This window comes from Aethalodelphis obliquidens, unplaced genomic scaffold (genome assembly GCF_003676395.1).
Source record: "Aethalodelphis obliquidens isolate GAN/ISIS:26980383/991018 unplaced genomic scaffold, ASM367639v1 scaffold60, whole genome shotgun sequence".
Classification (NCBI taxonomy): domain Eukaryota; kingdom Metazoa; phylum Chordata; class Mammalia; order Artiodactyla; family Delphinidae; genus Aethalodelphis; species Aethalodelphis obliquidens.
Genome location: NW_020838004.1, coordinates 9,976,170 through 9,998,950, shown reverse-complemented (window position 1 = coordinate 9,998,950; position 22,781 = coordinate 9,976,170).

Genomic DNA, 22,781 nt, shown 5'->3' with positions numbered 1-22,781 from the left:
AAGAAAAGCCCAGGACCAGATGGCTTCACAGGCGAATTCTATCAAACATTTAGAGAAGAGCTAACACCTATCCTTCTCAAACTCTTCCAAAATATAGCAGAGGGAGGAACACTCCCAAACTCCTTCTACGAGGCCACCATCACCTTGATACCAAAACCAGACAAGGATGTCACAAAGAAAGAAAACTACAGGCCAATATCACTGATGAACATAGATGCAAAAATCCTCAACAAAATACTAGCAAATAGAATCCAACAGCACATTAAAAGGATCATACACCATGATCAAGTGGGGTTTATTCCAGGAATGCAAGGATTCTTCAATATACGCAAATCTATCAATGTGATAAACCATATTAACAAACTGAAGGAGAAAAACCATTTGATCATCTCAATAGATGCAGAGAAAGCTTTTGACAAAATTCAACACCCATTTATGATAAAAACCCTGCAGAAAGTAGGCATAGAGGGAACTTTCCTCAACATAATAAAGGCCATATATGACAAGCCCACAGCAAACATCATCCTCAATGGCGAAAAACTGAAAGCATTTCCACTAAGATCAGGAACAAGACAAGGTTGCCCACTCTCACCACTCTTATTCAACATAGTTTTGGAAGTTTTAGCCACAGCAATCAGAGAAGAAAAGGAAATAAAAGGAATCCAAATCGGAAAAGAAGAAGTAAAGCTGTCACTGTTTGCAGATGACATGATCCTATACATAGAGAACCCTAAAGATGCTACCAGAAAACTACTAGAGCTCATCAATGAATTTGGTAAAGTGACAGGATACAAAATTAATGCACAGAAATCTCTGGCATTCCTATATACTAATGATGAAAAATCTGAAAGTGAAATCAAGAAAACACTCCCATTTACCATTGCAACAAAAAGAATAAAATATCTAGGAATAAACCTACCTAAGGAGACAAAAGATCTGTATGCAGAAAATTATAAGACACTGATGAAAGAAATTAAAGATGATACAAATAGATGGAGAGATATACCATGTTCTTGGATTGGAAGAATCAACATTGTGAAAATGACTCTACTACCGAAAGCAATCTATAGATTCAATGCAATCCCTATCAAACTACCACTGGCATTTTTCACAGAACTAGAAGAAAAAATTTTGCAATTTGTATGGAAACACAAAAGACCCCGAATAGCCAAAGCAATCTTGAGAACGAAAGAAGGAACTGGAGGAATCAGGCTCCCAGACTTCAGACTATACTACAAAGCTACAGTTATCAAAACGGTATGGTACTGGCACAAAAACAGAAAGATAGATCAATGGAACAGGATAGAAAGCCCAGAGATAAACCCACGCACATATGGTCACCTTATCTTTGACAAAGGAGGCAGAAATGTACCGTGGAGAAAGGACAGCCTATTCAATAAGTGGTGCTGGGAAAACTGGACAGCTACATGTAAAAGTATGAAGTTAGATCACTCCCTAACACCATACACAAAAATAAGCTCAAAATGGATTAAAGACCTAAATGTAAGGCCAGAAACTATCAAACTCTTAGAGGAAAACATAGGCAGAACACTCTATGACATAAATCACAGCAAGATTCTTTCTGACCCACCTCCTAGAGTAATGGAAATAAAAACAAGAGTAAACAAATGGGACCTAATGAAACTTAAAAGCTTTTGTGCAGCAAAGGAAACCATAAAGAAGACCAAAAGACAACCCTCAGAATGGGAGAAAATATTTGCAAATGAAGCAACTGACAAAGGATTGATCTCCAAAATTTATAAGCAGCTCATGCAGCTTAATAACAAAAAAACAAACAACCCAATCCAAAAATGGGCAGAAGACCTAAATAGACATTTCTCCAAAGAAGATATACAGAGTGCCAACAAACACATGAGAGAATGCTCAACATCACTAATCATGAGAGAAATGCAAATCAAAACTACAATGAGATATCATCTCACACCAGTCAGAATGGCTATCATCAAAAAATCTAGAAACAATAAATGCTGGAGAGGGTGTGGAGAAAAGGGAACCCTCTTACACTGTTGGTGGGAATGTAAATTGATACAGCCACTGTGGAGAACAGTATGGAGGTTCCTTAAAAAGCTACAAATAGAACTACCATATGACCCAGCAATCCCACTACTGGGCATATACCCTGAGAAAACCATAATTCAAAAAGAGTCATGTACCAAAATGTTCATTGCAGCTCTATTTACAATAGCCCAGAGATGGAAACAACCTAAGTGTCCATCATCGGATGAATGGATAAAGAAGATGTGGCACATATATACAATGGAATATTACTCAGCCATAAAAAGAGACGAAATTGAGCTATTTGTAATGAGGTGGATAGACCTAGAGTCTGTCATACAGAGTGAAGTAAGTCAGAAAGAGAGAGACAAATACCGTATGCTAACACATATATATGGAATTTAAAAAAAAAATGTCATGAAAAACCTAGGGGTGAAACAGGAATAAAGACACAGACTTACTAGAGAATGGACTTGAGGCTATGGGGAGGGGGAAGTGTAAACGGTGACAAAGCGATAAAGAGGCATGGACATATATACACTACCAAACGTAAGGTAGATAGCTAGTGGGAAGCAGCCGCATAGCACAGGGAGATCAGCTCGGTGCTTTGTGACCGCCTGGAGGGGTGGGATAGGGAGGGTGGGAGGGAGGGAGACGCAAGCGGGAAAAGATATGGGAACATATGTATATATATAACTGATTCATTTTGTTGTGAAGCTGAAACTAACATACCATTGTAAAGCAATTATACTGCAATAAAGATGTAAAAAAAAAAAATAAATAAATAAACAATCCAATCCAAAAATGGGCAGAAGACCTAAATAGACATTTCTCCAAAGAAGATATACAGATTGCCAACAAACATATGAAAGGATGCTCAACATCACTAATCATTAGAGAAATGCAAATCAAAACTACAATGAGGTATCACCTCACATCGGTCAGAATGGTCATCGTCAAAAAATCTACAAACAATAAATGCTGGAGAGGGTGTGGAGAAAAGGGAACCTTCTTGTACTCTTGGCGGGAATGTAAACTGATACAGTCACTATGGAGAACTGTATGGAGGTTCCTTAAAAAACTAAAAATAGAACTACCATAGGACCCAGCAATCTTACTGCTGGGCATACACTCTGAGAAAGCCATAATTCATAAAGAGTCATGTACCACAGTGTTCACTGCAGCACTATTTACAATAGCCAGGACATGCATGCAATCTAAGTGTCCATCGACAGACGAATGGATAAAGACTATGTGGCACATATATGCAATGGAATATTACTCAGCCATGAAAATAAATGAAATTGAGTTATTTGTAGTGAGGCGGATGGACCTAGAGTCTGTCATACAGAGTGAAGTAAGTCAGGAAGAGCAAAACAAATGCTAACTCATATATATGGAATCTAAAAAAAAAAAAGTGGTCCTGAAGAATCTGGGGTAGGTCAGGAATAAACATGCAGACATAGAGAATGGACTTGAGGACATGGGAAGGGGGAAGGGTAAGCTGGGACGAAGTGAGAGAGTGGCATGGACATATATACACTACCAAATGTAAAATAGATAGCTAGTGGGCAACAGTTGCATAGCACAGGGAGATTAGCTCGGTGCTTTGTGACCACCTAGAGTGGTAGGATAGGGAGAGTGGGAGGGAGATGCAAGAGGGAGGGTTATGGGGATATATGTATACATATAGCTGATTCACTTTGTTATACAGCAGCAACTACCACAACAGTGTAAAGCAATTATACTCCAATAATGTGTTAAAAAAATTATAAGAAAGAAAAGCCAAAAGAAAAAAAATACAGAAAAACAGCTGTAACTGCAGGGAACTACTGAAGAATATCAGAAAGAATTGAATACTTGAAAAAGGGGTAGGGTGTAGATCTTGCTGCTTTACAAAAGAGAAATAAAAAAGGAGGAGGGGCTTTCTGTTTAGTAGTAAAGTTTACTGAAGCCATGGGAATTTTTTAAAATGAGGAAAAGCAAGATATTTTATATGAGCACACACCAGAGTCGTGGCTTCATTCTTTGCTGCAGTCTCCACAGAGTCTAGTATGGATGGTGTTGTGCATTTCCTGATAGAGGGTGTACCCTCCAAATACTGTGAAGATATCCATATATTTAATAAGATTATTTAGAAATAACCAATGTTAGTTAATGATGAGGTTAATATCAAGTTCATTTTTGAAGGTATGATTTTACCTTTTAGATTTTCAAAATGGTGGAGGAAATAGGGGTTTATTTAAGGAAAAATAGAAAGCACAGATGGACAAAATGGTAATAATTATTCACTATTTTACATTAGGGGAATCATATTGTTCACTTCAAAAATTTTTCCAAAATAAGAAGTTGTAACACACTTTAGGTGGCATCATTTCTGTGGCCCACAACAACTTTCATGGTGTTTCTTTAACCACTATGGATTATTTCAGGACTTTTATTCTGTATTGGACAGGCAGCCATATTTTCATCTCCTATCCCTAGCCAATCACTACCATCCACTTATCCTCATTGTCAGCTGACTGTGCAGTAAGGTAACGACTGCTCTATCTTCCAGGAACATGCCGAAGTTTTAAAAATCCAGCTGAAGCCTCTTCAAAGTTTAGAAGAACACAGAGGGAATGAAATGCTGGAAAAAAGTTAGGTCAGGAAACATGCTAGGTAAAGGGAAACCTGGGCTTTCACTGTGGGTAGTGAAGATTACCCAGAGTTTAAAACCCCTAAAAGCTGAGGCAAGAGCAGGTTTTATGGAGGGGTGCATGGCAAAGTCACTGGCACCCACCCTCTTTTATCTAGGACAGTACTGTGCACTTACTCTGAGGTTAATGGAACACTTAGATTGACTGGGATAATGGCAGGTTTAAAGATATTATATATATTTATAAATGACCACAATGAACTTAAGAGAGCTGCTATACTCAGTTTCAGTGTTACTGGGGGAAATGGATTTCTGAACCATGTCCTAGGATCAAACTAATGATCAGAGTCACATCAAGTGTGGTGGTGACCCAGCAAAAATTTAACTCTTTTAATTTTTTCCCAGCTCTGTCAGGATTCTATCTGGCCAACAAATGCCTCAGGCCAGCTGCATACCCTGTAGGGAACTCAGGGGTGAGGGAAAAGCTAGACCAAGGTCAGTTGCATTTGTTCTTGCTCTATGCAGTTACTTCACTTCCATGATTTCTGAAATCTTGGCTGCTAAATTGGGAAAATACAGCAGGGTATTTGTGTGTACGTGATCTCCTCCTGTCAATATGTAACCCACCTGCAGTTATCTTTTTACATTTCTAATGTTTCAAATACCACAAGTTTATTTAAGGAAAAGGAAAAAAAAAAAAAAAAAACCCAAAACCCAACAAACCAGGAAACACTGAACTTCAAAAAAAAAATTTATGGTTACCCAAATCAAAAATAGTAATATAAATATATTTTCACAAATGGAATCATCTTGTATATACTGTCTACATCCTGCTTTTTCTCTTAGTACAGACTGAGAATGTCTTATCCCTAGCATCATATTTGAATTGCATTCAAAACAGCATGCTGTTTTTTCTTTATGCTATTCTCTAACCAATATTACCTACCTTAAAATTTTATTTTCCTGTTGAGACAGTCATCATTCCCTTTCCTGTCCCACAAAGGGCAATAACACCCCCTGTCCTCATGATCCAACAAAACACCGTTAGAGAAATAATGACGTCTTCTAGAATTGAGTTCCTGTGGGAACTGCATGGAAAGGGTAGCAGAATAATAGAGGGAAACAGAACATTAAAGGAGTCACTTCTTTCTGCAGCAGGAGAACAGAGCAGATAAAAGAGACTGGGCCTTTACTGAGCAGTGAAGTTTATTCCAATTTCAGGCAATGCAAAAGCTGCTGAGTCAACACCCTGCAGAGGTGCGAGTGGAAGAAGCTTTCCTCTCTGTCCAAGGAGAACATTGGGTCATCACCAGCCACTGTTAGAAACACAATGGATGGTTATGATGAACAAGGAGTTCAAAGAGGTCATTCTTTTCATAATCCTATGACAGAGAGATGTTTTACTTTCAAACTTCTAACATTATAAAAGTAATACATATTCATTTAAGAATAGATAAATGTAATGAAGGAAATCATTATTCTATATGCCATCCACTTATGATAACACTATACATTATTTCCTTTTCAAAACTGGGATCATGTTGTAAATTCCATGTTTTAGCCTGTTTTCTCCCAATATACTTCTCAGTTACACAGTGACTCATTTTTCTATTTGACCTGAAACATGATAATTGAAAGAAAGTTCATAAACTCCAGCTGCTGTGATACCTTCAGCTGCCCTGGTTCCTTAACTTACTGAGTCTTGAGTGTTAAATTCTTCCTTCAATTCTGTGAGATACTCCAGGGTCCTTTCAATAAAATATTCCTTCTACTTGAGCTGAGGAATCACCAAAAAGTGATTACACAAGAATTACGGGAAAGATAAAGAAAAATGGAGGAAGACACTCAGAGCTAGTAAAGGTGTTGCTCTCTATGAGTCAAATTGAAGTTAAAAATAAAACAAAATGAAAAAAACCATCATCTGAGACTGCATGAAAAAGAGAGAGAAACTTACAGAGAAATGGAACATTATTAAAAACAGAATTAGATCTTGCTGTAGCAAGAAAATATATTAGAAATTGAGGAGTCTGAAATTTCATAAACTTAATAAATGATATCCAGAGCTTTAAAAAAATCTCAAGAAATAAAAAAGGCAAGATTTTAGGGAGGAGTATGTGATCTAGGACTCTCTAAGGATGTTGGTGTGAGAAGAACCAAACAGTAGCAATCCTAGCTTAGAGGCTCTCCAAGGATTCTCCACGTGGCAGATCCTCCATTGTGTGACAACAGTGACTGGATGAAATGCCAGGGAAGAAGCGGGGCATCGGCCAGTATAGCAAGAAAGAAGACGAGAACAAGAATTCATTGTTTCCTCAAAAAATTTTTAAATGTTTCTATATATTGCAAATATTCTAAATTAAGCATGAACAGGGCAGGTTCTGTTTCCTTTAAGATAAAGTGCACCTTTTTTAATTAAAATTTTTAATTAGTTTACAATTGTCCCATTCAGAAGAAAGATCATGTAAACATATCAGCTCTTCTTAAATAATTTATCATATTTCTCTGTTAATTTTTCCCTCACTTAATTTTGTTAAAGAAATAAGGAGACCAGTTTGAATTAAACTAATATATGCGGAACAAATTGGATACATTAAATCTCTAGGGTAAGTCCATCTTCTCCTAAGGGAAAAAACAAAAAATTCCAGGAGGAAAAGAGACTACATGTGGATTTTTAAAAAATTGAGTGTATGAGCTGGGAACATAACTTTGTCCCTTAAATTATTCTGCATTATACTGCTCTCAAATTCAGGTCTTGTATGACTACCTGTGGTTGGTCTGTGTCCTATTCTATCAAGTTTCAAGCTTGCTACTGTATTTACTGCCAATCAATGTTCAGAGTTTACTAGGGCACTAATGGATCTTGATCAGTGACTGATCTCAGTTCTTCAAAATCCTTAGCCATTATTTTGTATACTTTTAGAAATAGTTATTCATCGTTCCTAGTTGGCAGAGAGAATGGCACACTCATAGACAATAAGCAATCATTGAGAAGCTAAAATAGATTTCTGACTGTCAGTCTACATTTCAGAAGCAATTACTATTATTGGGCTCAATTCCACTGGTAGTATAGAGAGTTACATTAGTTTTGGAAAGCAGTTGAATAGACAGTTACATGTCTGTGGAGTTGGCACTTACTTTTGTTTTTCCTCTAAGATGCAGTATGGACAGTAATGAGAGTAATAAATCTGATGACTTCCTTTGAACACATTAACTTTGAAATGGAGGGAAGAAAGGTAAATGGTCCCTGAGACCTCTTTGAAACCCCATGCTAAGAGAGGAGGAGGAGGTAGAAAAGGAAGTGGTGAAGGGAGAAATACTATAAGTATGGAGAAAAGGTGATTTGTTTTATTTTTCCAGACAGGGTTTCCCAGATAAACATAAGAAAAAGGACAAAGAATTTTAATTCCCATGAACAATATTATTTGTAGCTTATTTAAAGCTATATCAGAAATTGACTAAACTTATAAATACTCTTTGCTTTGGTTTTACTTTACAGTTTATGTTGCATTCGAAAAGTTCCAACCTTGTCTCAGCTGAAGTAAAGGAAAAATATTGCTTTTCATTCCTTCAAGCTTTATGGTTTTAAACCTTGCAAGTCAAATCTGCCAGCAAATTCAAAGGTCCCATTTAGGAATCAGAGTCAAAGTCAAAAGCTCAGAGACTGTTAAGTATAAGAACAGATTTTGAGGCAAGAAGCAAGATGAAAACTGAGTAAAAAAGAGCCATTTGCCCTCAGAACAGGACTGAGATGCCCAGACCTTCTTTTTACCAGGTGCTAGTGTCCAATGACTATTCCACTGTTCACAAAATTACTTTTAGAGTAGATTTATGGATGTGCATGAGGTTGCTTCTGGGGATCATCTCTGGGAAGAGGTAGCATAGTCTTCTCTAAATTTATGTCCACGTTCTTGTTTAGCTCCCAGCTTTTATGAGGAGGTCAACTCCATCCCCGAGATGGTTCATTATTAGTATACTTTGCTATATACCTAACTGGCGCCAAAAAGGAACTCTCTCTCAAGTGCTGATCAAGCAGTACAATCTTAAACCCATAGTCGCCAGGTAGCTATACTCTTAGGAGTACTGGAAGGGTATGCTATACATGCATATATGTAGAAACCTAACATTTTCCCATGGATTATCTTTCCATCAAAAATAGATCCACAGGGCTTCCCTGGTGGCGCAGTGGTTGAGAGTCCTCCTGCCGTTGCAGGGGACACGGGTTCGTGCCCCGGTCCGGGAGGATCCCACATGCCGCAGAGAGGCTGGGCCCACGAGCCATGGCCGCTGAGCCTGCACGTCCGGAGCCTGTGCTCCGCAACTGGAGAAGCCGCAACAGTGAGAGGCCCGCGTACCGAAAAAAAAAAAAAAAATTCCCAGAACTATTGTCGGTTTTCTGTAGAACTGCTTTTACTGAATTATGCCTTCCTGAGGGGGCTGGCTGGGTAGTGTGTAGGTTGACGTAATTGGATCAGATGGGCTGTTTCTGAATAAAAGCTAGCAACTGGTTAGCTTGATTGGTTCAGGCTTTTGGCCTCAATCTTTTTGTCACGTGCGGAAAGGAAAACTGAACCAAGCTATTTCTTACCCAAGAACACTGAGTTGTCATACTTTAAAACTCTGATGAGCCGTTGTGCGTTCTCCAAGCAGTTACACTTTTCTCTGGGTTTGCAGAATAGACTGTTCTTTCTGGTCCATAGATATTTTGTATTCCTCTCTTTAGCAATCTCTCATCTCTGGGCAAAGAAGGCTGCTGTGAAAAGGTATCAAAACTTGGAAATAAGGCAAAAGGATGACTGCATGTCATTTCAATGTCATTTTGGAGTGTCCTCTAATAGGTTTACCAAAGGATTACCTAATTCTTTAGAGAAAAAAAAACTTTGATTTACTATTTACTATTGACTAGAGCCTGAACTCTATATAGTTAGATGACTAATAAGTTATAAATTATTTTTACCAGTAGAAACTAATTGCATTCTTTAGTAAAAAAATTAAACCTAGAGATTATGGTTTTATTGTGTTACAAACATCGACCAGTATTTAAAAATCTAATTTTATCTGATTTGTTTCATCACTACTTTCCTGACTGACTGTATAAACCCCTGTTCTGCAAATGCTCTTTGAAACAGTTTTACCATCCTGCTGGTTCCATCATTAATGAGATAAACAAATCTTCGACACGTGGTCACCATATATTTGAATGAAATTGTATTTTTAACATTTTGAAAATTGCACTTTGACAAAGCCTTTCCCTATCTGCTCTGTGAAGGCCCATCTTATACTATTTTAGGGTTTCTTTTATCTCTTCTAAAGAGCTCTCTGTTCTTGCATCCCTGTGAGTCAGATTCTTACTTTTGATGATTGTTATGAAAGGCAGAATAGCATCATGAGCAGACTATTAGTTTTAGAGTCAGCTAGATTTGAGTAGGAATTGTAGTTTCCTGACATACAAGCTTTGAAATCTTTTTTTTAAAATTAATTTTTATTGGAGTATAGTTGCTTTACAATGTTGTGTTAGTTTCTGCTGTAGAGCAAAGTGAATCAGCTATAGTATACATATATCTCCTCATATTTGGATTTCCTTCCTATTTAGGTCACCTCAGAGCATTGAGTAGAGTTCCCTGTGCTACATAGTAGGTTCTCATTAGGTATCTATTTTATACATAGTAGTGCATACATGTCAATCCCAATCCCCAAATTCATCCTATCCCCCTCCCCCCCGTTTGTTCTCTACATCTGTGTCTCTATTTCTGCTTTGCAAATAAGTTCATCTGTATCATTTTTCTAGATTCTACATATAAGCAATATTTTAAAATATTTGTTTTTCTCTTTCTGACTTACTTCACTCTGTACGACAGTCTCTAGGTTCATCCACATCTCTGCAAATGGCACAATTTCATTCCTTTTTATGGCTGAGTACTATTCCATTGCATATATGTACCACATCTGCTCTATCCATTCCTCTGTTGATGGACATTTAGGTTGACAAGCTTTGCAACCTTGAACAGAGCACATAACTTCTCTGGCCATATTTTTCACTTAGAATGAACCACATGTGTTGCAATCATTAAATTTCTCAGTTTATTCATTTGTAAAGTGAGGAAGTCAAACTGGTTGATTTCCAAAGTCCTCTTCAGTTCCGTTATTCTCTGACTCCAACATTTAAGAGCTTCTTATTCCCATTTAACTTTTAAGAGTCAGCGGTTTAAACGTGCAAAGTTCATCTCCCAGTTTAATACTCGGTTATAGAACAGCAATGGTAGGTTAAGCAGGGAAAACTCAAATATCCTCCACAAAGGAGGCTCATAAATTCCCAGGATACCAGGTCGCCATGTAATCTCCAGGTCACTTCCAGTTCCACTAATAAAAGTATCAGTTTCTTCATTATTGTGTAAATATAAGTATCTAACAATTCAGGGATCTGACATCTAACTTTAAAATAAAGATAGCTTATAGGTGAAAAAAATTATTGCAACTTGTGCCAAAGTCCACTGGGAAAAAAATACCAGATGAAGCTAGTTTATCACGAGGCTATGATACTATCTTCGAGGACAGACCTTGGCAGATGGTGTTCTTTCAGGGAATTATACAAAAATGAGACTTTAACAAAAAATGATGTTTCTTTGGACTCATAAAACTAATTTTAATATTTACTTATATAAAATCTTAAAAACAGGGGATACTTCACCATGTTTGTGAGCTTAACAGTCTGTTCCTATTTTAATTTTTTACATTAACACCAAAATACATTTTAAAAATGTTCTTTTATAGATGTTGGCATGGTGTTATCCTGATAACATTTTTGACCTCAGTTAACCTGTTTTCACTTTCTACAGTTATTGAAAAATTATTTTGCAAGTCAGAATAATAATTATAATAATAACCTGAATATTTCCAAAGACAATTATTTTGCCACAGAGCTGATAATTTCCTGCGTGTGAAGCATAAATGAATTTTCACATCTTCTAGTTTGCTTTAACTAGTCTGAAGTTTGAATCTTATGTAACAAAGGGATGTTTGTGAAACAAGTCCCTGGCCCCATTCATGGTTAAGGGGAGAGGATTACACAAGGGCATGAATCCCAGAGGCAGGGATTACGGGGAGCCATTTTAGAGTCGGCTCACCACAATTCACAAACAAAAAGAGTCACAAAGCTTTACCTATGATTTACTTACATAGATGTAATATTTTCCAATGAAATCATTCTGTGTCTAAAATTTAAGAGTATCCTCTCTGGTATTTTGACCTAACTGAACGTGCAACTCAGCAACTGTATTAACTTAGACTCTATTCTCTTTGCCACACTTAATTATTTGTTTAGCTATAAATACCTTGGGGAAATAATAAATTTTATATTCCAAAATTCTAGCTGGAGACTTAAAAATTAGCTCCCCTTTTCAAGTGGCAGTAGTTATAAATAGCTATATTAACTCATTTATTAGACTCAACTCATATGTCCCCAGTTTGTGCTAATGAAATACTCCTCTCAGATTTGTTCTGCCATACATTTCTACCCTCCCAAAGATAAATGAAAAATTCTATTTCTCTGTTTTTACTTTTTAGAACGGTTTTGGGGATTTTACATTTCATGAGGTTCTCATGCATATCATTTAGTTGGCTCATTTATGATGGTATTTGAATTGACTGTTGCATGAAGCATGCTTGTTTTATAACTACTGTTATCAAGAAAATGATTTCCATGGAGAGAAGTCTGGAATATTCTTACAATAGGATAATCTCCAAACTTTATCCCTCTATTTAAGCACATAACACATCTAAGTGTTTTAGGATATTAGTAGGGTATACTATGGACTGGGGACTTGTAGCCATGGTAACTTGGGAGCTGGGAGTTGTGCATGCCAAAAGTACAGGATCACCAATGGGGAATCATGATCTACATCATGAAAACATCACAGTAAAGACAAAATTGTGGAATCAAGAAAGCACAAAATGTCACAGCTGGAAATTTTAGGTCTTCTAGCCCAACCCTGGGTTTATTATTCAAAGTTTTATGTGAACAATTTGATGTCTTATAGCTCACTGCAGAAGATCCACTGAAATTCGTTTGATGTAATAGTGAAGAAGTCAAATTGGCTAATCTCCAATCAAGAGAAGTGTGTATTCCCTGAGGAATGGTAAGATTTCAGCCACTTTGCAGTCAGATCTTGCTTTGTTGCTAGATGACTTACACTGGTTCAAGCCAACAGCATGTAACTTTTAAATAAGAGCTTTATGTGTTATACTTAACCAGAAAGCATATAATCACACCTTATTTAAAACAGCTATTACAAGCCATATATTTCAATTATTTCTCAATTTCCAAACATTTTCTTAAAAAATTTATTTTAGTTTAATATGGTACACAAATATAAAAAAAGCTTGTAACATTTTTTCATGTTTACATCCCCTACCCCACAGTATATAGTTCCTTCGCACTTCTTTCCAAGAGTTCCATCCAAAGTAGGGGGAAAACAGGCTATTATTCCAGATTGTATCATTTGGAAGGAACTGAAAGGAAGCAACCCAGAAGAAGACAAAGCATTGTGTTTTTAAAATTTATTTTTTACTGATTTTTAAAAATTACATCAGCAAGGTAGCAGGATACAAGATTTACATACAGAAAACTGTTGTATTTCTTTACACTAACAATGAAATATCAGAAAGAGAAAGCAAAAAAAAAAATCTCTTTTAAAATCTCTTAAAAAAAAAAACCTAGGAATAAACTGCACCAAGGAGGCAAAAGACTTATATGCTGAGAACTATAAAACATAGATAAAGGAAATTAAAGATGATTCAAAGAAATGGAAAGATATCCCATGCTCTTGGATTAAAAGAATTATTATAGTTAAAATGGCCATACTACACAAGCAATCTATAGATTTAATGTGATCCCTATCAAATTACCCATGACATTTTCCACAGAAATAGAATAATTCTAAAACACATATAGAACCACAAAAGATGCAGAATTGCCAAAGCAATCCTGAGGAAAAAGAACAAAGCTGGAGGCATAACCCTCCCAGACTTCAGGCAATACTACAAAGCTACAGGAATCAAAACAGCATGGTACCAGTACCAAGAAGAAGAGCTCAAAAATAAACCCACACACCTATGGTCAATTAATCTTTGACAAAGGAGGCAAGAATATACAATGGAGAAAAGACGTTCTCTTCAGTAAGTGGTGCTGGAAAAACTGGACAGCTACATGTAAAAGAATGACATTAGAACATTATCTAACACCATATATAAAATAAACTCAAAATGGATTAAACACCTAAATGTAAGACTGGATAATATAATACTCCTAAAGGAAAATATAGACAGAACACTCTTTGACATAAATTGGAGCAGATTTTTTTTGATCCATCTTCCAGAGTAATGGAAATAAAAACAAAAATAAACAAATGGAACCTAATTAAACTTAAAAGCTTTTGCACGGCAAAGGAAACCATAAACAAAATGAAAAAACCTACAGAATGGGAGAAACTATTTGCAAATGATGCAACCAACAAAGAATTAATTTCCAAAATATACAAACACGCTCCAGGTCCATTCATGATGTTGCAAATGGCAAAATTTCATTCTTTTTTATGGCCGAGTAGTATTCAATTGTATATATATATATATACACCACATCTTCTTTATCAATACATCTGTTGATGAACACTTACATTGCTTCCATATCTTGGCTATTGTAAATGCTAGTAAAATTAATGTTTCTGGTTTCATCAGTTATGTACCAGGAATTGAACTGCTGGATTGTATGGTAGTTCTAGTTTTAATTTTTTGAGGAAACTCCATAATATTTTCCATAGTGGCTGTACCAATTTTCATTTTCACCAACAGTGTACTAAGGTTCCGTTTTCACTATATTCTTACCAACACTTGTTATTTCTTGTCTTTTTGTGATAGCCATTCTGACAGCTTTGAAGTGATATCTTGTTGTGGTTTTGATTTGCATTTTCCTGGTGATTAGTGATGTAGAGCATATTTTCATGTGCCTGTTGGCCATTTGTATGTTTTCTTTGCCTATTCAATTTTCTGCCCATTTATTAAGTGGGTTGCTTGGTTTTTTTTTTTTTTTTGATATTGAGTTGTAAGGAGATCTTTATATATTTTGGATATTAACCCATTATCATTTGCAAATATCCTCTCTTATTCAGTAGGTTGCCTTTTCATTTTGTTGATGATTTCTTTCACTGTGCAAAAGCTTCTAAGTTTGATTAAGTCCCACTTCTTTATTTCTGCTTTTGTTTCCCTTGCCTGAGGAGACATATCCAAAAAATATTGCTAAGACTGATGGCAAAGCATGTACTGCCTATGTTTTTTTTCTAGGAGTTTTATGGTTTCAGGTCTTCCATTTAGGTCTTTAATCTATTTTGAGTTATTATTGTATGTGGTGTGAGAAAATGTTCTAATTACTTTTTTTTTTCATGTAGCTGACCAGTTTTCCCAACACCACTTATGGAGGAGACTGTCTTCTCATTGTATATTCTTGCCTCCTTTGTCATAGATTAATTGACCATGTGTGTGGGTTCATTTCTGGGCTATCTCTTTTGTCCCATTTGTCTATGTTTCTGTTTTTTTGTGCCAGTACCATGCTGTTTTGATTAGTGTAGCTTTGTAGTATAGCCTGAACTCAGTGATGTGGTACATCCAGATTTGTTCTTTTTGTTTCTATGATTGCATTGGTTATTCTGGGTCTTTATCCAAACAAATTTTAGGATTATTTGTTCTAGTTCTGTGGAAAATGTTGTGAGTATTTTGATAGGAATTGCATTAAGCCCATAGATTGCTTTGGATAATATACACTTTTTAATACTGTTAATTCCTCCAACCCAAGAACATGAGCTTTTCATCATTGAGTATGATATTTGCTGTGGGTTTGTCATAAATGGCCTTTATTATATTGAGATATATTCCTTCTATACTTTGTTGAGAGTTTTTATCATGAATGAATATTCCATTTTGTCAACTTATTTTTTGCATCTATTGAGATGATCATGTGATTTTTATCCTTTGCTTAGTTAATGTGGTGTGTCACACTGATTGATTTGCAGATATGGAACCATTCTTGCATCCCTGGGATAAATCCCTCTTAACCATTGTGTACGATACTATTTATGTATTGTTATGTTTGCTAATATTTTGCCGAGGATTTTTACATCTATGTTCTTCAGGTACATTGGCCTGTAATTTTCTTTTTTTTGTAGTGTCTTTGTCTGGTTTTCGTATCAGTGTAATGGTAGTAACTCTTAGAATGAGTTTGGGAGTGTTCTCTCCTCTTCAATTTTTTGGAATAGTTTAAGAAGGATAGGTAATAATTCTTCTTTAAATGTTTGGTGGAATTCCCCTGTGAAGTTGTCTGGTTTTTTAGGGGGGCAGTATTTTGAATACTGATTCAATTTCAACACTTGTAATCAATATGTTCAGATTATGTATTTCTTCCTGATTCAGCAATGGAAAACTGTATGTTTCTAGGAATTTATCCATTTCTTTTGGGTTGTCCAATTTGTTGGAGTATATCTATTAGTAGTATTCTCTTATGATTTTATTTCTATTATATCCATTGCAACTTCTCTTTCATTTCTGATTTTGTTTATTTGGATCCTCTCTCGTTTTAAAAAATCTTTATTTATCTTTTTAAAGAAGCAGCTCTTAGTTTCATTGATCTTTCAGATTGTTTTTTAGTCTCTATTTTATTTATTTATGCTCTGATCTTTATAATTTCTTTCCTTCTACTAACTTTGGGTTTTGTTTGTTCTTCTTTTTCTAGTTCCTTTTGATGTAAGGTTAGGGTGTTTATTTGATATTTTCTTTTCCCATGAAATAGGCTTTTATCATCATATACTTCCCTCTTAGAACTGCTTTTGCTGTATCCCATAGATTTTGGATTGTTGTATTTTCATTTGTTCTTAAGTATATTTTAATTTCTTCTTTGATTTCTTCAGTGATTCATTGGTTATTTGGTAGCATGTTGTTTAGCTTCTGCATGTTTATTTTCGCAGTCTTTTTTCCCCTTGTAGTTAATTTCTAGTCTCATAGTGCTGTCAGAAAAGATGCTTGATATAATTTCAATCTTTTAAAATTTATTAGTATTTGTTTTGTAGCCTAGCATGCGATGTATCCTGGAGAAAGTTCCATGTGAATTTGAGAAGAATGCATATTCTGCTGCTTTTGGATGGAATTTCCTGTAGATATTTATTAAGTCTATCTGGTGTAATGTGTCATTTAACACCACTGTTTCCTTATTGATTTTGTCTGGATTATCTGTCCACTGATGTTAGTTGGATATTAAAATCCTGTACTATTGGGTTGGCCAAAAAGTCCATTCGGATGTTATGGAAAAACCCAAATGAACTTTTTGGTCAACCCAATATTATTGTATTACTGTCAATTTCTCTCTTTATGTCTGTTAATATTTGCTTTATATATTTAGGTGCTCCCATATTATGTGCATATATGTTTAAAAATGTTATATCCTCTTCTTGGATTATATCATTATTTCATACCCCTCTTTGTATTTTATTATAGACTTGGTTTTAAAGTCCACTTTGTCTGATATGAGTATTGCTACCTCAGCTTTCTTTTTGTTTTTATTTGTATGAAAGATCTTTTTCTTTCCCTCACTTTTATTCTCTGTATGTCTTTAGCTCTGAGGTGAATCTTTCGTAGGCAGCATGTAGATTGGAATATTTAGTCTATTGAGATTTAAAGTGATTTTTCATAGGTATGTACTTATTGCCTTTTTGTTATTTGTTTTCTGGTGGATTTTGTAGCTCTTCTCTGTTCTTTTCTTCTTCTTTTAGTCTCTTCTATTTTTGATGAAGTCTCTTCTAGTCTCTTCTATTTTGATTTGATGATTTTAATGTTATGTTTGTGTTCCTTTCTCTTTAATTTTTGTGTATCTATTGCAGGCTTTTGATTTTTGGTTATTATAAATTTCATATATGTCAACATATAACTATATCTACTTGTGTTAAGCTGATAGTTGCTTAAGTTTAAACACATTCTAAAACTCTGCATTTTTTTACCCCTTCTCTTCCATGTTTTGTGTTCTTTATGTTATAGTTTACATCTTCATGCCTATCCCTTAACTGTTTATTTTGGTTATAGATGATTTTATAATTTTTGTCTTTAACCTTAGTATTAATCTTATTTAAATTGTTGATCCACTGCTAACTTACTGTATATTTACCTTTAACAGTGAGAATTTTTGCTTCCTATATTTTCTCGTTTCTTGATATAGCCTTTTATTTTTCGCTTAAAGAAGACCCTTTAACATTTCTTGTAATGTCAGTTTAGTGACGATGAACTCTTTTAGTTTTTGCCTATATGGGAAACTCTTTATCTCCTCTTCAATTTTGAATGATAAGCTTGCTGGGTAGAGCATCCTAGGTGGTAGGCTTTTTTCTTTCATCACTTTAAATGTCTTATGCCATTCCCTTCTGGCCTGCAATATTTCTGCTGAAAGGTAGGCTGATAGTCTTATGGGAATTCCCTTGCATATGACTCTTTGTTTTTCTCTTACTGCCATTAAAATTATATTTTTATTTTAAAATTTGTCATTTTAATTATAATATGTATTGGTGTGAGTCTCTTTGGGTCCATCTTGTTTGGGACTCTCTGTAATTCCTGGACCTGGATATCTGTTTCCTTCCTCAGGTTAAAGCAGCCATAATTTTATCAAATACATTTTATGCCCCTTTCTCTCTCTCTTCTCCTTCTGGGACCCATATAATGCAAATGTTGGTATTTCTTGATGTTATCCCAGAGTTCCCTTAGACTATGTTCATTTTTTAAAATTTGTTTCCCTTTTTTCTGTTCTGACTGGGTGATTTCCACTATTCTGTCTTCCACATCTTTTATACATTCTTCTGTATTACCTAATCTGCTGTTAATTCTTTCTAGTGTATTTTTCTTTTTGTTATTGTAATCTTTATCTGTGATTGATTCTTTTGAAAAGCACTTTCTAGATCTTTGTTGCAATTCTCACTGTGTTCCTCTATTCTTCTCCCAAGTTCAGTTAACATTTTTATTACTGTGACTTTGAACTCTTTATGAGGTAAATTATCTCTGTTCAATAGTTTTTTTTTTTTAAATTTGTTCTTTTGTTTGAAACATATTCTTCTGTCTTCTTATTTATTTGTTTATTTTTTGACTTTCTCTGTTCGTTCTATGAAATTTGTTGTGATCTTGAAGGCATGTGCTTGTGTAGGTGTACCTCTATGCAGTGTACGTGTGCCTGGTGGCTTTGGTGCGAGAGCTGGATCTGAATTGAACATGGGCTTCATGTTTTCCTGGGGTGTGCTGATGGCCACTGCCTTGGTGGGAGGTAGGTCTGAAGTCTGAGGGCCTAGAGACATAGGCTGGTGTGAGCCAGAGCTTCTCCTAGGCTCAATGGCAGTCAATGCCTTATTGGAGGGGACAGGGCCTGAGGGGCTGGAGCAGGAGCCCGTAGGAAGTAGGGTTTCTTCCAGGTATGATGGCAGTCTTTGCCTTGGTTGGTAGCATGGCTGTGGCCCATGGGATTGGAGCTGCACCTCTGAGATGCTCTGGGTCTCATCTTTGGCTACAGGTAGAGTTGGGTCCTGAGTTGGCTCAGCAATATCCCTGGTACTTGAGGCTCACAATGGCAATATTGTTTCTGCACTGGCTAGAGGCAGAGTCAGGCCCAAGGTGGCTCTGTTCCTTCCTTGGTGCACGCACACGCATTGGCAATGGTGGTCTCCACATTAGTGGGGGAAGTGCTGGAGCAGGAGGTGATAGAGTAGGAGCCTGGTGGAGGCTGGAGTATGCAGTGGGGTGGTCCTGGAAGGCCAGTCAGAGCTATAGGTAGTTTTCAATCTTCTGCCCCTGCATTGGGACTAGGAGCAAGCAAGTCTATGCTCATGCTCTTTAAGACCTTGGTTTCTTACAACCCTCTGGTAAGCCCCATTGTTTTTCAAATCTGCTAAGAGGGGGCTCATCTTCCTAGTGTCAGACACCAGGACTCAAACCCCAAGCTCCTTAAGGAGGATCCCTGAGACTGTGTATCCCTTTTCTCTTCTGGGTCACCCACTAGGGGTACAGGTCTCAATTAGATTGCTTCTCCTCCCTTCCTACCAGAGTCTGTTGGTTCTTTCTTTACAGCCTTGGTTTAGGAAGAGCCATTCTGCTAGTCTTCATGTAGTTCTCAGTGAGAGTTTCTCTATATGTAGTTGTAGTTTTGATGTGTCCTTTGGAGGAAGTGAGCTCAGGGTTTTCCTATTATGTCATCTCGATCCCTCCTCTGGATGTGCAATAATTTAACTAACTTTTTTTCCAATTCATTGACAGAGATTCAAGATGTCTTCAGGTTTTCTCTACTATATTAATGTGAGTTCCTTTTATTTAATGTAATTTGCTTTACAATAAGCAATCCAAGCATATTCAGTGGGTAACTTCACATTACTCTAGTTGAAAATAAAATGAATTTGTCAAAAAAATATTTCTTTAGTAGCTGCCATGTACTGAGAAAGCACAGTGCTAAGTACTTAGGAATCAAAGTAGTATAATATAGAGGTTTACTCTTAAGGATCTTGTAATAGATTGCTTTAAAGAGTGATGTGTCAAAGGTCTTGAGCTTAATTATTCTAATCTTATGTTTTGATTTAGAATTACTATACAGTGCTGTTTTTCTGAACAAATTATTTAAGTGGATAAAAAGTAATAATCATAAATTAGTTATTTATTGTTATCTATCAAATTACCACAGATTCAGCAGCTTAAAATAACAGCACATTTATTATTCACAGCCTGTGGGTCAGGAATCTGTACATAGCTTACCTGTCTCCTAAAGTTTAGGGTCTCTCATGAGGCCACAATCAAGATCTCAACCAGGGGTCTCATCCGAGGCTCAGATGAGGAAGGATCTGGTACTAAACTCATGTGTTTGTTAGCAGGACCCAGTTCCTTGTGAACTGTCATACTGAAGGACTTATCTCTTTTTTGGATGTTGGTCAAAGGTTTCCCTCTAGTCCTTGCCATGTAGACTCCTCCATATGGTGGCTGATGAAGGCAGCAGAATTGTCCCCCCAGAAATGTCACTTTGACATAAGGATTCTTTTGGGTTGAAGGCAATTGAGAAGAAGCATATACCCACTGCCCATATGCTCACTGCCCTCTCCCTATTTGCCTAAAAACAGGACATCAATTTGTAACGGTGTCTCCCCTCCCTTTTTTACCAGGAAGGACAGAAGTTAATCATGGGAGACAGCACAGACCCTTATCAGTCCAGAGACTGCACCAAAGTTCATCACTACATGATGAACTGCACTAACTAACCCTTATCTTCCATTACTTCCTCCATATATTTACTTTCCCACACTTTTCTTCCCTAGGAACTCAAATTCTTTCTTCTTTGTCTTGTCACTTCTCTAAAAATTCATTATTCTTTTGTTAAGATGCTATATAAGACCCAGTTCTAACCACTCCTTTGAGTTACTCATCACAGTGCTCCCATGTATATGCATGAGGCATGCACATGTTAATAAAATTCTGTTTGTCTGTCTGTTGTTAATCTGTCATCTATCAGTCTAATTTATAGAGCCCCAGCTGGAAAACCTAGGATGGTAGAGGGAAAACATTTTTTTTCCTCCTTTACACTTGTTTCATCAAATCTGGCATGATAGAATCAATAAAGAATGTCTGCCAGTAAGACACTTATGTAACAAAATCACAGAATGATATTCCTTTATCTTTGCTGCATTCCGTTGGCTAGAAACAAGTCACAGGTCATGCTCTCACTCAATAAGAGGGGATTACACCGAGGTGTGAATACCAAAAGATGGGGGTCATGAGGTGGGGAGGCATTTTAGAGTCTGCTCACCACAATTCACAAACAAAAAGTGTAACAAAACAATAGTTGTTCAGAAACCAGAGAAGGCACTGTATCAAAACAGATGAAAAACTATTTGCGTGACAGCCCAAATTGCTTTACCTCTCTGGACTTATTTTCATATCTGTAAAAATGACTAGAAGACAGATAAGGTCCTAAACCTCTATGGTTGCAAAATTACTTAACTACTGAGCCTCAGTTTTCATATCCATAACATTTTATTTGTTATTATTATCTTTCAGGGAGAATTCAAAGTCAGAGAATCTGCAAACAGAAGGAACTCATAAGCTTTGAGATAGTCTTATTCACGAAAGCCATTAAAATATTCATGATGTGGCTAACAATATTTTTGTTTGTTTGTTTGTTCATGATATGTAGGATACTGATTTAAGGTCCTGTTTCAAAAAGTGCCTCCTGCTCTTTGTAAAACACAAATACAGATCTCCAGGCAATGGAAAGCCATCTTAATGCCGGCTGTTGGCCTGAGCCCATGAACACTGTTTGAGAGTTCTCTGTCATCTGAGAATGGAGAGAAAAAATTAGGTAATTGTTTTCTATCTGTTTTACCCACAAAGCAGAACCACTCTCTGGATATAGGTACCCAGATACTTTCAAACTAAGGGTACACAAAATGAGCCCCAGTGAAATTTAAAGGGTTATACATTAGTAGAATCATAATCAGGAGATTCACTAGAAACCAGTATAAAGCCACAATATTTGAATTAGAAAGACAGCAAAGAAAAAAGCATGCTTTGCATTGGCAAGTCCTGAAGAGCGAGGAACACTGGATTATATCAAAACAACAGAAGAAACTGCTCACACAACATCTGAATAAGCAAGTGGAACAAAGTCTGACTAAAAAGGGAGCAAAAACAAGTTGAAATTATCCTACTAGGGCATTTCAACACATTCTTTTTGGATGAATTCTTAAACTTGGAGCTGATGAGAAAGAAAGTATAAAAATAATTTCTAGGAAACAAATTCCACTTCCAAATCATTATTCTTTTACAAATTACCTGTTTTTCTACCTGTCACTTTCCGGAAAGTTTTGTTGACCTTCTCATCATATCAATCAAAGTAATTCCATCTTGAATTTGAGATTTGATTGCATTGTCCCTGTTATGTTTCCTTAATCATACCCCTGGATAATAAATCTGCAATCTCTTTCTGTGTGAGTTTCTGAACTTCCTTTCTCTTTTTTCTCTTGAGTTCTGTCATCCTGATTTATTGAAAGGTATTTGAAATGACATCTTGAACTTTTGCAGTTGAAGA